The sequence below is a fragment of the Phodopus roborovskii genome, unplaced genomic scaffold (assembly GCF_943737965.1).
Source record: "Phodopus roborovskii unplaced genomic scaffold, PHOROB, whole genome shotgun sequence".
In the NCBI taxonomy this organism is placed as follows: Eukaryota; Metazoa; Chordata; class Mammalia; order Rodentia; family Cricetidae; genus Phodopus; species Phodopus roborovskii.
In genome coordinates this window covers 2,083,772-2,105,280 of record NW_026126627.1, presented here as the reverse complement: position 1 = coordinate 2,105,280, position 21,509 = coordinate 2,083,772, and the positions used below count along the sequence as shown (strand labels likewise).

Below are 21,509 nucleotides of genomic sequence, written 5' to 3'. Positions count from 1 at the left end.
TCTTTCAAAACCCCAGGGTATTTTATAGTTTGTGTTAAATTGATAGCTGAAATGAACTGGCACTGGCTGGAAAGATGGCTCAGTAGTAAAAAGCTCAATACTGATCATTATAAAATTAAAATATCAATCAAATGAAAAAGATTGAAGATGGCTTATGTCCCGTAGTGTCCAATATTTAACTAAGAATTATTTTTATGTAAAAAAATTAGCAACCACATCCATCTCATTAATATGCGAAATTTATGTTTGTCTTTAATAAATGATAATGGACACAAAAGGCTATTAGCAATATGTTTCATTATAGTTTATTATCAATAAATGTTTTATTTGTATGGACTCCGGTTAGAATGTGAAATCTCCTTGTAGGCTCTCATGTTTAAATACATGGTCTCCTGATGGTGGAGCTATTTGGCAAGGCTGTGGAATGTTTAGGAGGTGGGGGGCGGTGGCTGGAGGAGAGGGTCACTGGGAGTTGACCTTGAGGTCTTACATCCTGGCCTCCTCTATTCTTCACTTTCTGTTACTTGCTTGTCAGTGCAATGTGAGTGCCTGCTCTTTTTCCTGCTGACATGCCCTCCCCCCCATAACAGGTTGTATGTCCCTCATTATTATGGTGCTTTTGTCAAGTATTTTATCACAGCAACAGGAAAAAGAGAGAATATACCCACTTTCTATACCCATGTAGATAAAGACATGTGAAGAGTTCTCTGAGATAACAATCTGCAAGTGGAAAAGTTTAAGAATCCTTGGCCTCAGAACCTTCCCCAGGAACCAACGAGACCAGAAGAGATACAAAAAGAGCTTTCAGTGAAACCAGAGAGAAGATCTCTGTGAACAGAGGCAAAGGTAGGTGACCCAGGAAAAGATAAAGAAATTGCTTCAAGTCTTTGTCCACTGAGGTCCACTGAGGGCCTCAAAATTGCCTTCTGCTTAGGATGCCATGAGCCTTGAGTATAAAACTCTGTGCCATCTCCTTGAGCCAGTGAAGAAGAAATAATTGATTTCATTCTATTATAGTCAGTAAAGGGATGCATGATGTGATCAAGGACTCAGGATGAGTGTGCAAGTTGAGATAGGAGATATTTAAGTGATTTTTACCATCTTGGGTTCATTTTTTGCTATTGTTATCCTTGGGCTATTGATGGGGGAATCTCCTTCTGCACATATGTTTCTCTTATTGGTTGATGAGTAAAACACTGATTGGCCAGTAGCAAGGAACTATAGGTGGGGTGACCAGAGAAAGGCTGATAGAGACGCCATGTAGATGCTGAGAAGACAGGACATGCTAGGCGTTCTCTGGTAAGATAGGGCCATATAGAAATACATAGATTAGTAGTTATCGGTTAATAATTAAGAGAAAGTTATCCAGTAAGAAGCCTAAGTCATTGGCCAAACAGTTTCTAATTAATATAGCCTCTGTGTTTATTTGGGACTGAAGGCCAGCAGGACCAGGCAGAACCGAGTCTCAAGCTACAGGCTATAAATTAATAAAGAACCACTTGTACAGTTGTCAGCTTACTTTTTACTTTTGAGGCCAGTTTAAGGCCCTAGATTGTTTTGTCTTCATTGTCATTTCTTTTCAACTAATCATTGGCAGGAAGTTTGACTTGGTTATTGAAATGTCAACATTTCAAAGTTATAGCCATTCTCCGAGGCTGCCTCCTTTCTCAGTTTCAACACACTTTTCTTAACTTTACTAGTGATTCACATAAAAATTCTTCCTGAGATCTGTGCAGTATGGAAGGACTGTCAATCACAGTGTTTCATAGGAACTGAAAATTAACTGGGCTATTTGGGAGCCTCTAGTAACACAAATCATTTGTTGTTTCTCTGAAGTACGAATTAAGCAGTTCTGTTTGAGACATGCTTTTGCTAAAAGTTATACATTATTGATTGGATGTTCTAGTAACACAGGCATCCTACCTTTCACCAGGTACCCTTACATTTTGCACAGCCCTGCACACATGCTGCTGTATTTACTGTATTTCCCTTTGGAATGCAGAAACTCATCTCATCCAATAAGAAATGCCATCTTTAAATGCCACAGTTTATGCCAGTTTTCTGGGAGTCCAGATAAGCTATACTATTTGAAGTAAGTTTTTGAATATCATCATATGTATCCTGCTGCATCTTTGCTAGGGCTGGCAAGCTTCCATTCCTAATATGAGAATACCATCCTTGAGCAGCTGTTGCAAGGGAAAAGGCACTCACTACTCATGGAAACACCAATCAGCATGTGTGGATCGACTGCTTTGGAATAAAGTGACCCTCCTGACATGATCATTTCCTTCAAAAGCTGTCTATCTATATATGCTGTTTAGTGTTGTTACAGAGAGAGAGAGAGAGAGAGAGAGAGAGAGAGAGAGAGAGAGAGAGAGAGAAGTTTGCACATTAGCATGGGCTCATGAGAATCTGTTCCAAGTGCCTAGAGAGATAGTTCAGCAGTTAAGGATGGAGACTGAAGATAAAATCTAGTAATATGTTCTTGTTGGTTTCTTTAATAAATTTCATTTGTTTAATTCTACTTGTTTGTTCATTTTTTAAAGACAGGATCTCCCAGTCTGCCCTACAACCCACTACAAGTGCAGGCTGGCCTGCAACCTGTGTACGTAGCCTCTTACATGTTTGGATTACAGGTTTGAGCCAAGCACCCTGAGAATTACAATTCATGTAAATGTAGGGACTTTTTTTTCCCAAAGGCACCGTGATGAATAAGTTGCAATATAGAAAAAATAAATCTATTGTTGAGGCTAAAGGAAGCTAAAATTGCTAAGATTGTGCACTTAATAAAGAGGCTCCAATGAACAAACTAATGGTGGTACATCCTTAGAGGCATTTACCTAGAGGATGTGCATCAAGCTTTGAAAAGACAGAAGAAACACAAGTAGGTATGGCTAGTGAAAGAATCCTATCTGACCAGTGGGTGCCTGTCAAGGGGAGGAAAAGGGGAATAGAAAGACAGAGTATGGGCATTTGTGTGTTAGTAAAAATTTGTGAAAATACACAGAATGCATAATAAAAAAATTAATTCTAATGCTGTGGACCTCATGTAATAACCTTGTGGCAATGTTGGCTCATCAATTGTAACAATGTATCTCATTAACACAAGGTGATTAAAGGGACATTTGAGTAGCCTGGGGACCTGCACCAGGATGTGGAGAAAATCTGAATTTTCTTCTTACTGTTTTTGTAACCAGAAATGGCTCCAAAACCAGGCTTATTAAATATTTAAAGCATCCATATAAAGTTATAATTCATCACAATAATAATGTTAAATAAAATATTTGTCAAATTATCATGTCTGTTTTATTTTAACATGGAAGAAATACTGTAAGGGTTTTCTGTGTTGAACATGATACAACAAGAATTTTGAGAGCTAGGTAGGTAAATGTTTATAAACTACAAAATCAAAAGAAAGTAGAAGAGCCCTCAGAAACGGAATATGTCATGAGAACAGGGCAACCAGGCAGAGCTAAGAGAGGAGCAGTAAAACGGAAGCAGCTACATGAGGAACCTGATGAACGTTCACAGTGATAACAGAAGAATTACACATGAAAGGAAAATGCGCACTAAAAGAAGGCAGAGAGGTGTGGCAATGGCATTAGCTTCAGAATTGGCAGGGTAGCACTGTGTACAAGGTCTGAGTTCAAGCTGTCCTTGTGTTCTAAACTATGAAGCAGGGAACTGCAGCAGGCTATAGTATGAGAACTTTCGAGTTTCTAGCACTTTCCCATCTCCATCTCTGTTTTGTCTTCAGTGATAACAGCTACTCACATTCAAAGTTTCTACATGCCATCAGTTTACCAGGATAGAAATAAAATCTAATGACCTTTCTGATGTCCATACCATACACAAGATTCTGGGCAAGGGCAGTGCAGAGATGAGCAACTGTAGAGAGGTCCCTACTAGCTACCCTGCATGCCCATACATCTGCCTTAAAAATATTAAAAATGAGAATCAGTGCTTTCCATTGAGGCTGAAAGGTGTCTCTTGTGGAGGCAACTAGGCCAAATCAGATATTGGTCAATATGCACTGGATTGATTCAGGTATCTTCCTTGAAAATGATTTAATTTCTGATTTGCAACAATTATAAGAAATACACTGACTGGACAGAGGGATCCTTTAAATGTTAGTTTGAGGGTAGTTTCCCATGTTATTAAGTAGAGAAAATAGATATATTCATGGCCTGTACCCATATTTTTCAATTTCATTTTCTTTTTATTTGCACATAATTCTGTCACTGCAGCTTCACACGTGATCACTGCATTCGTTTAACCCCAACTTTTGGGTTTTCTCTATGAGGAGTTGATATTTAATATATTGTCCATACTCAAAAACAAAAGCAAATAGATGGAGGTATGTCAATATAATGTCATGCAATGTCTTTAAGGTATAGGGATTCTATTTACACAGTCTTGAGTAAAAGAAAAATAGTAATCATACTTTCCAATTTGAAAACTTATGGTAAACAAAAGGAATGGTTTGGGCATAATGAGAAATATGTGGATCAATGCAGGGAAATTGAAAGTCTTGAAATGGGATCAGATGTTTACAGTCAATTGATTTCACCAGGGCTGCCAAGGCCATTTAACGTGAAAGCAAGAGTTTTGTGTGAATGATACTAGGACACCTAGATACAAAAGACTGAAGCCAGGGCCTCACCTCAGATCGTGTTAAAAAAGGAATGTAAGATTGGTTAAAGGGTTAAATGAAAGAGAAAAAAATACAAAGTTCCCCAGGAAAACATGGGAGAATTGTCAATGCAATCTTAGATATGACAACTAAAGTATATGTGAAAAAATGGACTGGATTTCATTAAAATTTAAAACTTTTGCAGCTTTCAAAAAGGAAAAAAAAGACAACCTACAAAATGGGGGAAATGTTTATACATAATTTAACTGGTACTTAATGATATAAGATCATTAGTGATGATTTTGTACACCATCCAAAATATACAGAAAACTCTCAAGAGTGAACAGAAAAGTCAGAGTTCTTAAATGGTCTAGATAATAAAGGGCCAGAGTCAGATATAGAGGGAAATATGCTGAGAGATCAGAGAGAAGGAGCTTGCCACAGCACACTAACCTCCTAAGCATCTCTAGACCAATTGAGACCTCCTTTTACCTATAAGATGCATTGACCTCTAAATGTTAACCGGGACATGTGTTACACCGTGGAAGGGATTTTGCTTTTGTTTCCACAGGTGAAGGAAAAATATGGATACCATCAAAATAGATAAAAATTCATTTTGAACAAGACACTTCTTGGCTAGAAGAGAAGATCAAGTAGCATAGTTGTTTAATCTAAACTAACCTATAATACTGACAAATAATTTTCATTTGAACAGATATAACTTGCCTAGGAGATTTTCCCCAAAAATTTAGGGTTGGGGATAGGTTTTATTTTTGTCTTCCCAGGAGAATAAAATATATCCAGCTAAGGAATCCAGAGATCACTGGACAAATGAGACATCTGAAGGAAAAGGGATAAAACATCTAGAAAAAGTGTGCCCAAAAAAGGAGTAAATTGTCCTAGTGGTATGTCACATTTACAACAGCATAGAATTACATAAGTCTTCCCAAGTGTCTGTTTCTTATTTCTATTCAGACATAATACACGATTGGCCTTTTTGTAGTCTTAGTCCAATTAAAGATAAAAAGCTGGGTTTGGAGCTGGAGAATGGCTCTCTCCTTCTCTAAACTTGTTTACTTGTTAAAGTAAAATATAAAATCTCTGTCTCATGTCAGAAGAGCCATCTGATATGGAACAGAAGAAGAACAAATATTTAGGACTATTGTATTGCTATTAATCTCATAATTTTTGCCATGGTACTAATTGTCATATAGAGTACTAACCAGTTCTAAAAAAGTTTTCTGTCTACTTTCCTGTACATGATTTCTTGTTTGAGTATCTATCCATTTTCTATTGTGAACCACGACCATGCCTAACAGTGACCTTTGAAGTCTCCAAAAGGAGGATGGGGCCCCACAATGCCAATTTCACTAGGACTATCACAACATCATTATGCTTAACAACACCAACTAAAGATCAGCTTTGGACTAAAAACTGCTCATAACAATGCTGAGGTGATTTGCTGAGAGCCTCACAGACACTGCTTGGAACAACTGTGAGGTGGCTAACTAAGGTGATCCAGACTCAGACTACTTTAGCCAGCATTTGAAACAAGCCTTTTACTTGCCCAGTACTCAGAGACTGAACAACAATTAACCAAAACTTTCTTTTCAGGATACCCAAAAGATGTCGTTGCCCTCAGACCACAGGAAGTAACTTTAAGAACATGACGCCCATATTCCCAAGTGGTGGGGGTGGGTGGTTTTTAGTCACTATTTGAGTTATGGATATTTGTCATTGTTTAGGGGGATTGGTTACAAAATTTTGAACTAAGGGGATTATATTGAAGGTTAGAAAAGAGGGGAATCCAGACATGGCAGGATAAAAAGGGTAGATTACTTAATCTACTCTGAAAAGAATAAAGGAGGATTTAGAGATGCTGAGATGAAAAGGTCAATTATTGAACCTACTCTAAAAAGCAACTACTTGCTTTAAACATTTTACATTGGATTAGACTTCTGTATATTGCATGCAAATGTTGTATATTGATACAAACTTGAGATTAATCTTACTAAATGTTAATGGATTAAATATGTAATTTTAGTTTTTGTTTAATAACTGTTTTGTTATATGTAATTTTACTATGTTAAAGTTAAAATCTTTCTTTGTTATTTAGACAGAAAAGAGGAGATGATGGGAAGTGTTCTGTGTATATGTTTGTCTTATTGTTTGATGAATAAAATACTGATTGGCCAGGCAGGATGATAGGATAAGGAGACAAGGAGGATTCTGGGAAGTGTAGGCAGAGAGGAGTCTTCATGTGATCCCAGGAAGTGACATAACTGGGCAGAAACTGCCACCAACTAACCATAGAGGTCTGGAGGTCTGTACAGACAGGCAGGAAGTGACACAGCTGTGCAGAATCAGAATATAAGTAGGGACAAACAGGAAACTGCTCTCTTCTCTTCATGATGGCTGCTGGAGGAGTAATACCATGCTGGGCATAACTGGGTAAGCCACAGCCTTGTGGCTATACATGGATTGATAAAAATGGTTTCATCATTAAGACAGAGCTAGCCAATAAGAAATGCTAGTCACCAGCCAACAGTTTCATAATTAATATAGTGTCTGTGTGTTTATTTTGGGGTTCAAGGACTGAGGGACCTGCTGGGTCAAAAACCTCATGTTCCAAAGGAGCCCCAATAAAAAGTGAACAAATGAATTGGGGAGACCAAAGATGTAAAACTGCCCAAGAAGCACATGAAAATATGCATGACATCAACACTGTGAACCGCAGAGACAAAGCCAAGGAGATTGTGATCATATTTTAAGAAAACAGAATCAGTAAAGGACATCGCAAAAGTGAACCCTTACCCATCACTATGGAGACTATAAAACAATGTAAAAAGTAAAAAATATTCAGATCATTTCCCACAAGGTTTAACATAGCATTATCACATGGTCTAGCAATTCCATTTCTAAGTATACACAGTATTTCCAAAGGGTTTGTGCCTATTCTAACTGTAACTTATTATGTCATAGTTAGTATCACTAGGAGGCCCGCTCTTTTTCTTTTGTTCTTTTTTTCTTTTTGGGAAATGGGGGAAGAATGGATCTGAGGGAGGGGACTGGGAAGAGTGAAAGGAAGGGAAACTCAGGATGTAATGTATAAAAGTAGAAAAAAGATTGAAAAAAAATATGCCTGAGGCAGATGCGAGACCTGACCCTGAGGTCCTAAGAGCAGAAGAGCTGCTCCTGCGCCCTCTGCCTGCAGCACTCAGGAGAGCCAGCCCTGCATCTTACCTGCTGGGCAGCAAGGTAGTGCTAACTCTGTTGACACTGTTGTGTGGGCAAGCCAGCCCCAACGTTGCGAGCATGAGACAGTTGTCCCCACTACTTGGCTGTTATATGGAGATGTAAGTGGGGGAAAGTCGCCCCTCCCTTACTCCTCACCCCTCGCCACCTGCAACAGACAGAAGAGCTGGCCCTCCCCTTACCAGCTGCAGCATTTAGGAAATCAAGCCTTGCTTCTCACCTGGGCAGTACAGCATTCAGCTGACCCTACTTATGGAGGCACAGGCAAGCTGGCCCTGAGGATATGGCCATGTGGTGGCGAGAGGGAGGGAAAGATGCCCTCCCTCCTTTCCCTATCACCTGTGGCCGGCCAGGGAGTGGACGCTGCCCTTTACTAGCTGTAACACTCAGGAAAGTGGAGCCTGTACCTGGGCATTGCAGTAGAGCTGGCCTTACTGACCAGGGTTCGGTGGAACCACCCTGAGAATGTGAGCCTGGGCGATACGGCCCCGCCCCTCATCTGCCATAAAGTGTTGTAAATGGCAAAGAGATGCCTTCCCTCTGCCCCTCCCCACCTGTGACAGGGGCTGGCCCTGAGGTCATAAGCATGGGAGACCTGCCCTGTCCCTCACCAGCTTCAATACTCAGGAGAGTGGCCCCTGAGCCTTGCCTGGGAAGCACAGTAGAGATACCCCTGATGGTGAAGGTATGGGACAGCTGACCCTGAGGGCTTAGAGCAGGAGACCTGGCCCTACCCCTTGCTCTTTGCTGCAAGGAGTCAACTAACCAGGATAATACAGAAGAGCTCGCCCTGGTAGTGAAGACAAGGAAGAGATGGCGGGCTGATCAACCCTGCAACTGCTCAAGCCCAGAACCAGGGTTATGAGTTGGCCCACTCCAACATCTTTCCTGCCTATGATCTGCTGGAACACACGAAAGGGCCGTCCTGCAGACCCAAAACTGCAGGATCTCTCCAACAGTGCAACAATAGGATATCCAAGAGGAGTTGCAGGGAGGGCCCAGTGCAGGAGAAACCAGAGGCCTCAAACCGGACCAATGGCTCTTTACAATGAATACTTGCACATTTAGCTTCCATGATGAGATTGCATTTTACCCATTTTTTCACTTAAATTTTATTTTATTATTATTATTATTTTGGGTGGGGGAAGGTTGCAATGGCAGAAGGCAGATATGAATGGAAAATAATATAGCATGAAATGAGGGACTGTGGGGAGAGGGCCAACCAAAATGAAGGGACATGAATGGAAACCTATAATCTTATAACCAAACTAATTAATAAAAATGTTGGAAGGGACACATCCTGCAAGGTTTGTCAAAGCTCTTCCTTGCAGCTATGAGTTATTAAGCAAACTCCTCCATCAGGGGTACTTATGGGTTCTAGGTCAAAGAGGCCCCAGAGGTCCACAAAACAATACAGTCTTGTGCTACCGCTCCTGGTTACTTATAGAACTAAAGAAGACCCTGTTATTGAAGTTACCTCACACCTGGGTTGCTGCATATAGAAAAAAAATTAAGCTGATACTGAGGTAGAATGCTAACTAGTACTATACAAACAACACATGGGCAATAGCGGCACAACTATTATGAGGATAACTAACTGCTCTGGTTGGGTTTGAGGCCCATCACACAGGAGGGAATCCATAACTGATATTATAGAGCCATCAAAGAGCCTATGACTGGGAAGGATATTGGACTTGAAAGAAGGAAAATGGTTCTGTTGTTTAGGTAAACTCATCACCTTCTAAAATATATATGGTTATGCTCATAAACAATTACTATTCTCAACCTTTCTTCCTAGTGAACTGTGATGGTGACCGTCTTATAGCTACACCACATGCTGAGAATAAATGACAGCTGAGTGCTTATTTCTAAAGAATCATTCCCTTCCAAGACTGTAAGAGGAAGCAGAAAGACTATAGGAGTCGTAGACTAGGAGAAGGGCTGTGGAGTTCTGTTTTCTGGATAATACACAGCACTGCAGTCATGAACAACCAGAATGCAAAGAACTAACTTAATAAAAAAAAAATTGCTTTTAAAGCCAACTACTAAGCTCTAATTTAAAAAAGCCATTATACCTTTTAAGTTATTAGTTATTCATATTCAAAACCTAAAAATTATTCAGAAACGTCTACAGATATCTTCTATTGCTCAAGTATTTTATTCATATCTCAAAAACAATTTAAAAGTAGTTTTTATACACATTACTATTCCATATGGGTTTTAATTTCTTCTACAACCTTCAGAATGATACTCTGAACGTTTGACACAATTTGGACAGACATCTTTTGTCTTTAACACAAGTCACTTGATTGTGTAGTAAAACAATATGTTTTCACTTATTTTACCTAAAAATAGTGAAACACAATTGCATGTTATAGTATGGGTAAACTTTGAGAAAACTATACAAACTAACAAGTGAATGTACAGAAGGCTGTTATTATGAGTTCACTGACAAAATATCCAGAGTAAGTAAAGCCACAGAAGGTAGGCAGCTGAGTTCTAGGTCCCAAGAAACTAGAAAGGGCATGGGCACCTACCAGTGGGTGTGGTGTCCTTGGGGAAGTAACAACGCTTGAAACCTGACTTAGACAAGATAAATCATATGGAACACAATGGATTTCTCAGTATTCTGATGGCTGACAAGTCATGCTCAAGCTATTGGTGCCTGTGTAGGGCCTTTTTACAGTATTTCCCCATGTGGGATGCTAGAGATCTAAATTTATATCTTCCTAAAGGCCTCATTTACCATCCCCATTTTGCTAGGGACCACCAACATAAATTTCAAGGGACATATTCAGATTATAGCACAGCCCAATGGACAATTAAAGAGCTGTGAGAATGTGTGAACGCCACTGAATTATACACTTTGCATGTTCAATTATATGGTATATTTTACCTTAGTTAAAATGTGCACTAGTAAGATCATGCATATAATTATCAAGAAAATCAGGACTCAAAAATGAGTATAACATTTCAGTTACATGTAAGTAAATTTGTCTGGGAGAAAAAAAAATGAAGGAAATAATATGAAGTGTTAATGGGATCATACTTATGTTATAAAATAGTGAATGACCTTATTCATCCTTTATATAGTTTATATTTTTCAAGTTTGACTCAAAATGTATTACTTTAAAAAATATGACAAAAACAGCTTAATAGTTTAAATAACTACAACCCTGAGTCTGCTTTTATCCCAGCAGGACCAATTGGAAAAGCCAGCTGTGAGAAGGAAAAAGAGGAGTACAAACAGAAAGAGCGTGAGTCAAGGGGAAGAGGCTGTTCCACAGAATAGCCAACACCTCCTGACTAGATGGCAGGTTCCACAGAGCCTGCAGGATGACCATTGCCTGCCTCACCATGCTGTGACTCTCATTAACAAAGTCAGTTAATTGTCACAGGGCTTTCAGGATCAGCCAGTTCCTCCCAGGGAGTTCTGGGAAAACAAGGGAGTCTTGGTGGTTGGATTAGTGATAACAGTGTGGGCAGTAAACAGCCGGTGTGTGTGTGTGTGTGTGTGTGTGTGTGTGTGTGTGTGTGTGTGTGTGTGTGTGAAGGGGGTGGTTAGAAACCCTCTAGCTTTCAGCTTCACTGCCCCCTGTGTTTTGCAATTGGACTGTTTCCTAAGTCAAATCCTGGAAAATGAATTAGGGGAACCGTGCCACTTTCACACTAAGACATTTGCTAATAATGCATCTACTGAAGGATCAGGGCTACTCAGCCCCTGGGATTTTTGTCATTAATTATTCTAATACAGAAAATGGAACCCAGAAGCCAGCTGTTATCACAGCAAAATCCCTAACAATACATAGTTTCTCTAGCTGCTGGGCAGCAGGCAACAGCGAGCTGCTTTCTAGGGAGAGACAGTGGTGGTCTGGGTGTCTGTGCCAATGTGCACCTTAGCAGGCTGACCCTGGGCAGCCATTCTGAAAGCAGGTGTTGGCTGTCTGGCTGCGGATGGCTACAATACCTATGGTAAAGCATTGCTAGAGAGATGAGTAGTAGGAAGAACCAGCTAGCTTACAATAACAAACGATATAATGAAATGTGTGCAATTCCTAAGCTCAGGGCTTTGTATTACTGCCCAACTCATTCTCTCTACTGGGCCCAAGGACTCACAGCAAAAACAAAATATAGGCTATGGATTTTCCATTCACCATTCAACACAGCCTCAAGGGAATGGCCATCTGCTTGGGACAAAGATTGGAAAGAAATCTTCAAATACATTTGAAAATTGTTCCCTCCAAGTTTTCAAGGCTTTGTCTCGTGGAACATACTGGCAGTAATCGACAGAAGTTTAGTTATTTCTCAAAGAAAACACATTGCCCACAGCAACCAGAAGCTAGGAGCTAAAAGCCTTTGGGCATGACTAACAATGACAGTCAGATCTCTACCTGTCACAAACAGAAAGTGTCATGAAAACTGGGCAACCTCTGAGGATGATTGTCCTATCCCTACTCCAGTCAGTGCCAAGCAGAGTCAGAGTCCCCAGAGAAACAACTGACAAAGGAAACCTTTGCCCACAGCCTTGTAAGGAATCTCCCCACCTGGGAGAACAAGAGCCTTCCTTTTTCTAGAAAAGGCCAGATTCCTGGAAGCCAGTGGCTACTGGACACCTCCCCTTATTTTTTGGTCTCTAGACAACTGGAAATTACTTGAGGGTTTTGGAAGATGAGTCAGTGGGAAGAGAGTATATGTTACACAAACACAAGGTTCTGAGTTTGTATCCCCAGCATGAAGGTAGAAAAAGCCAAGTCTGGCTCACTCCTGTACTCTCTCTCTCTCTCTCTCTCTCTCTCTCTCTCTCTCTCTCTCTCTCTCTCTCATGTGTGTGTGCACACAGACCCCTCACTCTCTGTTTGGATCATTTTGTGTGTTATAATAAAGGACAGCAGAAAATGGGTCTTTTTAGGATCTAGATTTCTAAGCAAGAGAAGGCACATGGATGAGTGCCTACTTGAGGGTATTCTGAACTACACAGACAGACATAATACAGCATCAGTGTCTCTCTTAGGAAGGATGGCATACCTTCTCTGTTCAATATAAACAAACTGCCTACAAGATCCAACCATTAAAGAGACTGACTAGCAGAATCAACAGTGCTGATTTGCTGCCTCTTCTGGGGATGAACTGTGATGGCACTGCTAGCAAATCAGAATATCCTATCCCCCAACCGCTGTCAGTCACCAGGCATCCATGCCCTATCTTGTGCCATCCACATGCCAACCTGAAGGCCACACCTATAGTTCTAGTGAATAGTCTGTCAGCTACCAGGCTTTTTCTATCTCTTTCCCAGCCACCAAGTCCTTATAGGCCTTCTGTTGCTGAGGACATAGCAATCAGAGCCACTAAACTACAGATGTCTTTATGTGAGTATGAGATAATCATGAGCTACGAGGATTTGACAGCTATAGCTTTAAGAATAAAATAACCTCCGGCAAATAAAAGACTTTTTGGAGGATGAAGACATTTAAAGAAGTAATAACAAAGGATATGAACTGGCTACTAAGACTCTAACTTCAGGGACCAACACAGTAACATTAGCATAAGGACTGATGACAGGGTTCAAATCATGAGGCTTAGAACGTGGGATAGTTATCTATCCCATTCTTTAATTGCTGGGTATCTTTGGAAGGTCACCTGGCAACTCTAAGCTTTTGCTTGCTAACCTCTTGTAAAAGGGAAGCTATCACAATTCCAGAGTTTTCCAGTGCCGATTATAGACATTGGTTTCTTAGTTCCATGTAACTATTGGCTTGTGCGCATCTTTCTACACTTAAATGACAAATAAAAGAACTGGATCTGAAATCCAGGAGGCTAAATTAAGGAAGAGGCTTGCAAAAACTGATTTCTTTCTCATCTCGAGAAGCTGAACATGGCCTCAGTCTTGTGGATCCAAAAGCCAGTTGGGAAGTATGCTCCAATTTATTGATGATGCATAGTGGATGAGTTTAGAATCATCTAATTTTCTAGCAGTGGCATTAAGAAACAAGCTTCTTCCATGGGACCAGGAAGGAAAGTAGTCTGGGCAGTTATAGCCTTGCGGCTGTATAGAGGGAACATCTCTACCAACTCTCTGCAGCAAACACCTTTGCGGATATCATGATTCAGTGTGGTAAGTGTGAACTTTAATTACAGTGTTTTGTTTTCTAGAACTCTTTTCATGAGCTTCCCTTTATTTGAGTTAATTTCATTCTTCCTACATGTATTTTTTTTCAATACCAACTAATTCTATAACACGAGCTATATGTGACAATTCAACCCTGACACTTTCTCTGCTTAAAGGCTTTCTCAGAAGAACCTTAACTCCACAGGTTAAGGACTCATTTCCTCTAGATTGTCCCCATTTCGGCTACAAATGATGGTACCAGGCCTTCCCCAATCTGCTAACTACAAATTCAGGGGTTCCAATTATTACCTGTTATGAGCAGGTTTATCCCACTGGCCTGGTTCTAGCCACGCCAACCCCAAATAACACACAGAGATGCTGTATTTGATGTTAATTCTATTGGCCCGTTACTAACATTTCTTATTGGCTAGCTCTGTCTTAAATATTAACCTATTTCTATTAATCTAGTATTTCCACATGGTCTTATCTTACCGAAGTGGGGCCCGGAGTTCTACCCTGTTGGTCCTACATCTTGAAATTCCTCCCTACTACTTCTGCCTTGTCTCCTAGTCCTGCCTATCTTGCTTTCCTATTGGTCAACAGTGCTTTATTCATTAACCAATAAGAGAAACAGAATGACATCTCCCATCAACTACCTGTGGAAGCACACAGAGAACTCAGGAAAGTACTTGACTTACCATTACTGTTTAGTATAAAACACACAACTCACAGAGAGCCGAATGTAACATGAATTAACATAGCAAGGTGCGAGGGCAGGTAGAGGGCAGAGTATATATTCATACATACAACCTTCCAGCAAGTCAGTGTGCACATACCTGAAACTCTCTACACTATACTGAGATGTCTCAGTGGGTAATAGTGCTTACTATACAGGCACAAGGACCTAAGTTCAAATCCTTGGCACCCATGTAAAATGCCAGGCATGATTACACAAGCCTGTAACTCCAGTGTTGGGGGATAGAAACAGACTAATCCATGGAACTCACTGCCCAACCAGGCCAATCCAGTGAACTCTGGTACAGTGAAGGCCCCTGTTTTAAAGGAATATAATGGAGAGATAGAGGGGAATACTATTGTCTTCTTTGATGATTTTTATTCTTGCATGGTCTATACACCAACTTACCACACACATCTCACACACACACACACACACACACACAGACACACACACACACACACAGAGAGAGAGAGAGAGAGAGGGAGAGAGAGAGAGAGAGAGATATGGGGGGCAGACATGCACCAAGTTCAAAATAAAAAGATTTAATTTCAAAGAAACCAGGTATGTTTGCTTATTTTGTAGGCTGAGCCAGGAGGATTACAGTGAATTTGAGACTAGTTAGAGCTATAACACAAGATTCTCTCTGCAAAAATTATAAATGGAGGGATTTTCAAGGTTGTGTTATCTCATTGGTCACTGATAGTAAAATTGGACTTCCAGCCTTATGCTCACTCCCTTTGTGACGCAAAGTTCCTGCCCTTTGTCCCCCAAATGGCAGCGTTCATTACTGACCTTCTGGACCCACCAAGAGTCACCCCATTAGCATAAACTCTTGGAAGGGATGAATAACTAAAAACATCTCTATAGCCTAGGAAGGAAATGCCAATGTGTTTCAGGAGCTCTGTGGCAGAAATTGGGGTAAGGACCAAATAAAGTCTTTTTTGTATACTGTGTCCCAGAGATGATGATGATGATGATGATGATGACAATTATATAAGAACTTGGCTGCTCCTAACAAAGCTGTCCTTCAAATTCTCAAAGCTGGGAGGGACCTTGATGCTTTCCTAACATGCCCAGACATGTCAGCTGGCTTCTGACAAGCAGCAGATGGCCCCTCCCTTTGTTGCCACCACTGGAATGTTGATTGTACCTGTCGCTACATAGTAACAATGTGAAATCACAGATGGCAGTTTGTTTTTGCACCTCTACTTGACTGTCTTGAATTTCCTGAGTTTGAATCCCCCAAGCCCTCATCCAGTGGGTATGCAAGTTTGATATATGTTTACTATCCATCCTCTCCTTTTGGACAAGGTGGTCTCTCAGTCTTTTTAGACACTCTTTTAACCGGGCTTCCTCTCCTGCAGTTACAGGCTATCTCTGCCTGAAATGTGTATGCGAACAGGTCCCCAAAAGCTCTGAAGCTAATTGACACTGCTTATGAGCAGACACACATGGGCATTTCTTCTGGCATGCTCACTCTTTATCTCTTCTCTGACACAAAGAAGAAACATCTTCAATATTTTCATTTTCCAGTTTGTTAAATATTTATAGTGCATCCATTGTTCTTTAAAGAGAAAATTTGCATTTAAGAGAATCCGAAATAGGTAACTGATAAATTCTGTTTAAGGAACATCTAAACATAGGTCCACAGTCATTTTCTTCTAACTTGAAGTGGTCCATCATAAACAAGAAGGCAATACACTTTCTAATCTGCTTCACACTTATTTCCCAAATGATTCAAGGAGCTGTGTAAAGTCTAGCTTAGCGACTTAGCAGAGTTCTCCCTATAGTCTATGGCCAGGGATAGAGTACCGAGAATGGGTATTGAGAAACTAGAACCTAGGAGTGGGGACACAGGGAGAGAAGGAGAAGAATGAATAAGAATCTGGTTACTGGCTAAATTCAAATCAGGATCCAAACTGAAACCACAACCCATGAAAAGGTACTTTCTGATCTATGGACTGAGAAGATAGCTCAGTGGGCCAAACACTTGATATGTCTGCATTTGAATCCCCCAAACCCATGTAATCTTAACACAGAGTTTTAATCACCCAAACTTAGCACAGCTGCATGCACGTGCGCGCGCGTGCGCCCACGCACACACACACACACACACACACACACACACACACACACACACACACACAACCCAGTATGATACTGCAGTTAAACAAGAATCACTGGAGATCGTGGGGCAGCTAGTTTTCCCTACATGTAGTTGCAAACCACAGAGACACTGTCAAGGTGGAAGATGAGAGCTGACACTGGAAGTTGTCCTCTAACCTCCATATGCACAACGTGGCATGTGCAGGCCCTCATTCACATATATGATTGTGCATGTGTGAGCACACACACACACACACACAAAGACAAAAAAAAAAAAAAACAACTCAGAGATGCTTTCTAAGGTAGGCTCCACACATACTTCCAAAACGAATGCCTTATCATAAATCAGTTTCTTTCTTTTTTAGAAAAACATTCAGAAATGCTCATAACCAGAGATGTCTGGCAAATTGCTCCATTTTTATCTCCATCAAATAGTGTTTCCATTTCATTAATCTTTGGGAATGCTCATAAAAAATTCATTTTTAGAGAAAATTGACTTTTTAAATGTTTTTTAAATACTATTTTACATGTATGGGTGTTTGGTCTGCATGAATGTCTGTGCACATGTACGTTTGGTGCTCACACAGTGGGCAGAAGAGGGTATTGGATTCCCTGGAAAATCTGGAATTACAGATAATTGTGAGCTGACATGCAGATACTAGGAATTAAACCTGGATCCTCTAAAAGGGTAGCCATTACTCTTGATTGCTGAGCCATGTAACTTGCTTTGGTTTAAAGGGGCAAATTTTCTCTCCCCTAGTGTCTTCTATACCATTCACCATAGCTATTAAAATAAAATGTATCTATCAGACTGTGCAAGGGAGAAGTCACTGATGTTTGTGTAAACCAAATACAATGTGTGTCTCTGTGCATTCAAAGGTCACATTGCCACACACAAGAGAGACAAAAGCTGCCAGCCAGGCACCTGAAAAGTTGGAGCTGCTTCCCTTTCAAGGAACAGCCCTGGAAACTCCAGTGAAAAACAGAATATTTCTCAAAAACCCCTCCCATCCTTTTCCAATTCATAAATCTGACCCCAACACGCGCACGCACGCACGCACGCATGCGCACACACACACACACACACACACACACACACACTATAAAGTATCTCTCATCAACTTTCTACCAGAAATTCTCATCTGAAATTTACATGGGGGAGTGAAACAAGAGATGTGTGCATATATGTAGACATAGTTGTGGATAAGACATGTTAGGTATATGCACATAGGCGTATATATCTATGCTCAGGTACTCAGGTGCATGAATATGTACATAGACACATTTAGTCTTCAAGTTCTACATCACACACACACACCAAAAATTATAAAAATGGAATCAGCACAAAACTCATTTTAGAAATTGGAGAGAAGGGACCACCTTAGTTCTCTTTCCCATCTTGCAAGATGGTGGGTGAAAAAAGCAGAGAAGCCTGACCAAAAAAGAGAGAGAGATTGAGAGAGAAAACCCTGCAGCCAAGAAGGCTGGTGGTGATGCTGCAGGTGCCCCTGCTGCTTGTGCAGCCATAAAAGGTGGCCCTAAGGTTAAAAAGCCCAAGAAGGTGATGCCACATTGCAGCAGGAGCCCTGTCCTGATTAGAGGAATTGGCAGGTACTTACTCCCGATCTGCTATGTATTGCAGAAGGGCCCTGTACAAAAGAAAATAGTCAACTGCAAAAACCATGGTGGAAAAGAAGAAGAAAAAAGGAGACGGTCCTTGTTATTGTCACTAAACCAGTTGGTGGTGACAAGAATGGTGGTACCCGGGTGGTTAACCTTCGAAAAATGCCCCGGTATTACCCTACTGAAGATGTCGCTTGGAAGTTGCTGAGCCATGGCAAAGAGCCCTTCAGTCAGCATGTGAGAAAGCTGTGTGCCAGCATCACCCCTGGGACTGTCTCTGATCATCCTCACCGGGCGCCACAGAGGCAACGGGTAGTTTTCCTGAAGCAGCTGGGCAGCGGCCTGCTGCTTGTGACAGGACCTATTGCCCTCAACAGTGTTTCTCTGCGAAGAACACATCAGAAATTGGTCATCACCACCTCTACAAAAGTTGATATCAGCAAGGTTAAATTCCCCAAACATCTGACTGATGCTTACTTCCAGAAGAAGCAGTTGCGCAAGCCCAGGCACCTGGAGGGCGAGGTCTTCGACACAGCGATGAAGAAATATGAGATTACAGAGATAGCAAGGCTGATCAGAAAATCGTGGACTCGTAGCTTTTGTTGGTGATATTAGAAACAAATACACAAACTCACCTGCCTCACTGATGTGTCCTCTACACCCACAGTTCCTTCCCCTCTTTCTGTGTGGGATCTATAGCCTCACTACGTCATCTTCTCTTTTGACTGCTTTATGGTCCACTCTGAACCTTTACTCACCTCTCAAAGCTGAGCCATTATGAGCATATCAAAGTCATCATGTAATTTCACGAGAAGTTCTCCTGTTCTGGAGGAAAGTGGATCTGACAATTTTCTGGGCAGTAAGGGTTGTGTTCCAAATTACTGAAATCAGAGTCATTTATAATGAACAGAGTCTGTCATTTTTCTGAAACCAGGGGCAACTCTGGGGCTAATTTTCCTTTCTGTATGCACTAGGGAAGTTCAGAACCAGAGCTGAACCCCTAGGTGGATGTCTAGGTAGTTGTATAAGACTGTGAAATTCATAAACATTCTCTAAGAAAGTAAATCTTCTGGGATCCCAATAGCTCAGACTTTGGCACTGGTTGCCAAAGCCAGATAAACTGGTCACAAGAGGCACAAGAAACAGTAATGCCCACTGAGGATTTCCTACAGGTTCTTGTCAGGTAAAAGTTGTAAGACTGCCATTTTGAGCATTTAACCAAAGTTTTAGAACCCTTTGTTGAGTCTTCTTTATCAATTGTAATTAGCTTCCTTATCTAGGCAACAAGAGACCTTGGGTGAGTATGATGTGAGAAAACATTTGAGGACCTTATACTAAGAATCCATTTGGACATGTGACAGACCTCAGAACACACATGCTATAGCTCTCCAAACCTTAATTTAAGTCATCATGAGCTTTGAAAAAAATCACACAGGAAGCATATCCCATGCTCCCAACTCTCTCTCATCATGACCTCCATTTCTTCAATTACTTGTGGTGATATCTTGCTTGTACAAATAGAGCCTGTCTGAAGGTCAGAGAATAGAGCATGCCACTAGCCAACCATAGAGATCTGGAGGTCTGTACAGACAAACAGGGAATGAGGTAGCTGGGTTGAAACAGGATATAAGCAGGGAGAAACAGGAACTTGCTCTCTTGTCTTCGGAGACTGGAAGGAGGTAAGGTGTGCTGTGGCTTGCTCCTTCTTTCTGATCTCTCAGCATTTCCCTCTATATCTGACTCTGGGTTTCTATTACTTAGACCAATTAAGAACTCCATTTACAATTATTATTGTAGTGCTGTCCAGTCCATTCATCTATTTAGCCATAGAATAAAAAATCTCAGGGCACAGAAAGATAGAAAGAATTTTTCTTTCAATTAACTTTAATGTTATCATAACATCTAATTTCTCCAGAGCAGTGCTTCTAAAATTAAACATGTATAACCCACCTGAGTAGTAGCTCTGAAGCCTAGTGCAAACTGGATTATAGATGATGATGATTTCTACTCATTCTCATTTGAGTAGCAAGGTGCTAGGTGACTGGGTAGTTTTCATGAGGGAGGAAGCAAAACTGCTACTATTTCCCTAGAAAGAGTAAGTGACATATTTTTGTGTAAGGAAAATGGAAGAAAGGTAGAAGGAAAAAATCCTGAAATCTCCAACAATGTTGCCTGCTATGCCTGCAAGAGAGCACTTGACCTAATGTCAAGGCCCAAAGAAAAGATGCCAGTTAATTGAAAATAATTTACTGGGAAATCTGGAGGCTAACAGTCCGCTTGTATTGAGACAAGGAGAATCTCCACAGAGGAATAGCTGACAGAGGAAGAGAAGAAAGAAGTAGAAGTTAAGTCCAATTTGAAAGCTGTCTAGATTTATCTGAAACGTAAGGACAAATTCATCTCCTCTGTGAATTCATTCAGCAATTCAGCAAACAGCCTGCTATACAGAGTGAAGTATGGTGTCTCAAATTCCCTAGGTTCTTCAGCAAATACTCAAATTCATGATACTAGATAAGATCTCTGATTCTTGGCTAGAGGCCAAGTATCATGTTGTGTGATGCTTTCAGTTTTTGACCTTGATAGTCTTAAGTCTACAAATTTGAGGAAATGTCCTCTAGTTGAAGTTTAGGCTTCACTTTGGTTTAAATGTAATTGAGCAATCGGTTAAACATCATATTATTACAACACTTGACTTATAATAAACAAAGCACTCACATATATGTCTTCTCTTATCCATGCCTTTCTCCAGCAGAACCAGTTTGCTAGGTTGATTGATATGAGATTAAAACATGGCCATGCAAAGATATTGCCATGTGATCAAACTGGCAACATATGGGTTTTCTTCATGTGCAGTTTTCCATAATACATATATAGTTGTTGGTGTTCTTCAAAGAACAAAACCATCAATACATTTGTGCACAAATATATGTACAAACATACTGATTCATTATAAGAAATTGGCTTACACCTATGTTGACCTTAAGATATCCCAGGATCTGTCATTAGCAAATTGAAGATCAAGGAAAGCCAATGATATCACTGAGTCC

General features: G+C 40.6%; 1 pseudogene; it reads left to right on the top strand.

Moving 5' to 3' along the window:
- The first annotated feature begins 13,987 nt into the window (after positions 1-13,987).
- Positions 13,988-19,109, top strand: LOC127238220 (60S ribosomal protein L6-like; annotated as a pseudogene).
- The last annotated feature ends 2,400 nt before the right edge of the window (positions 19,110-21,509 follow it).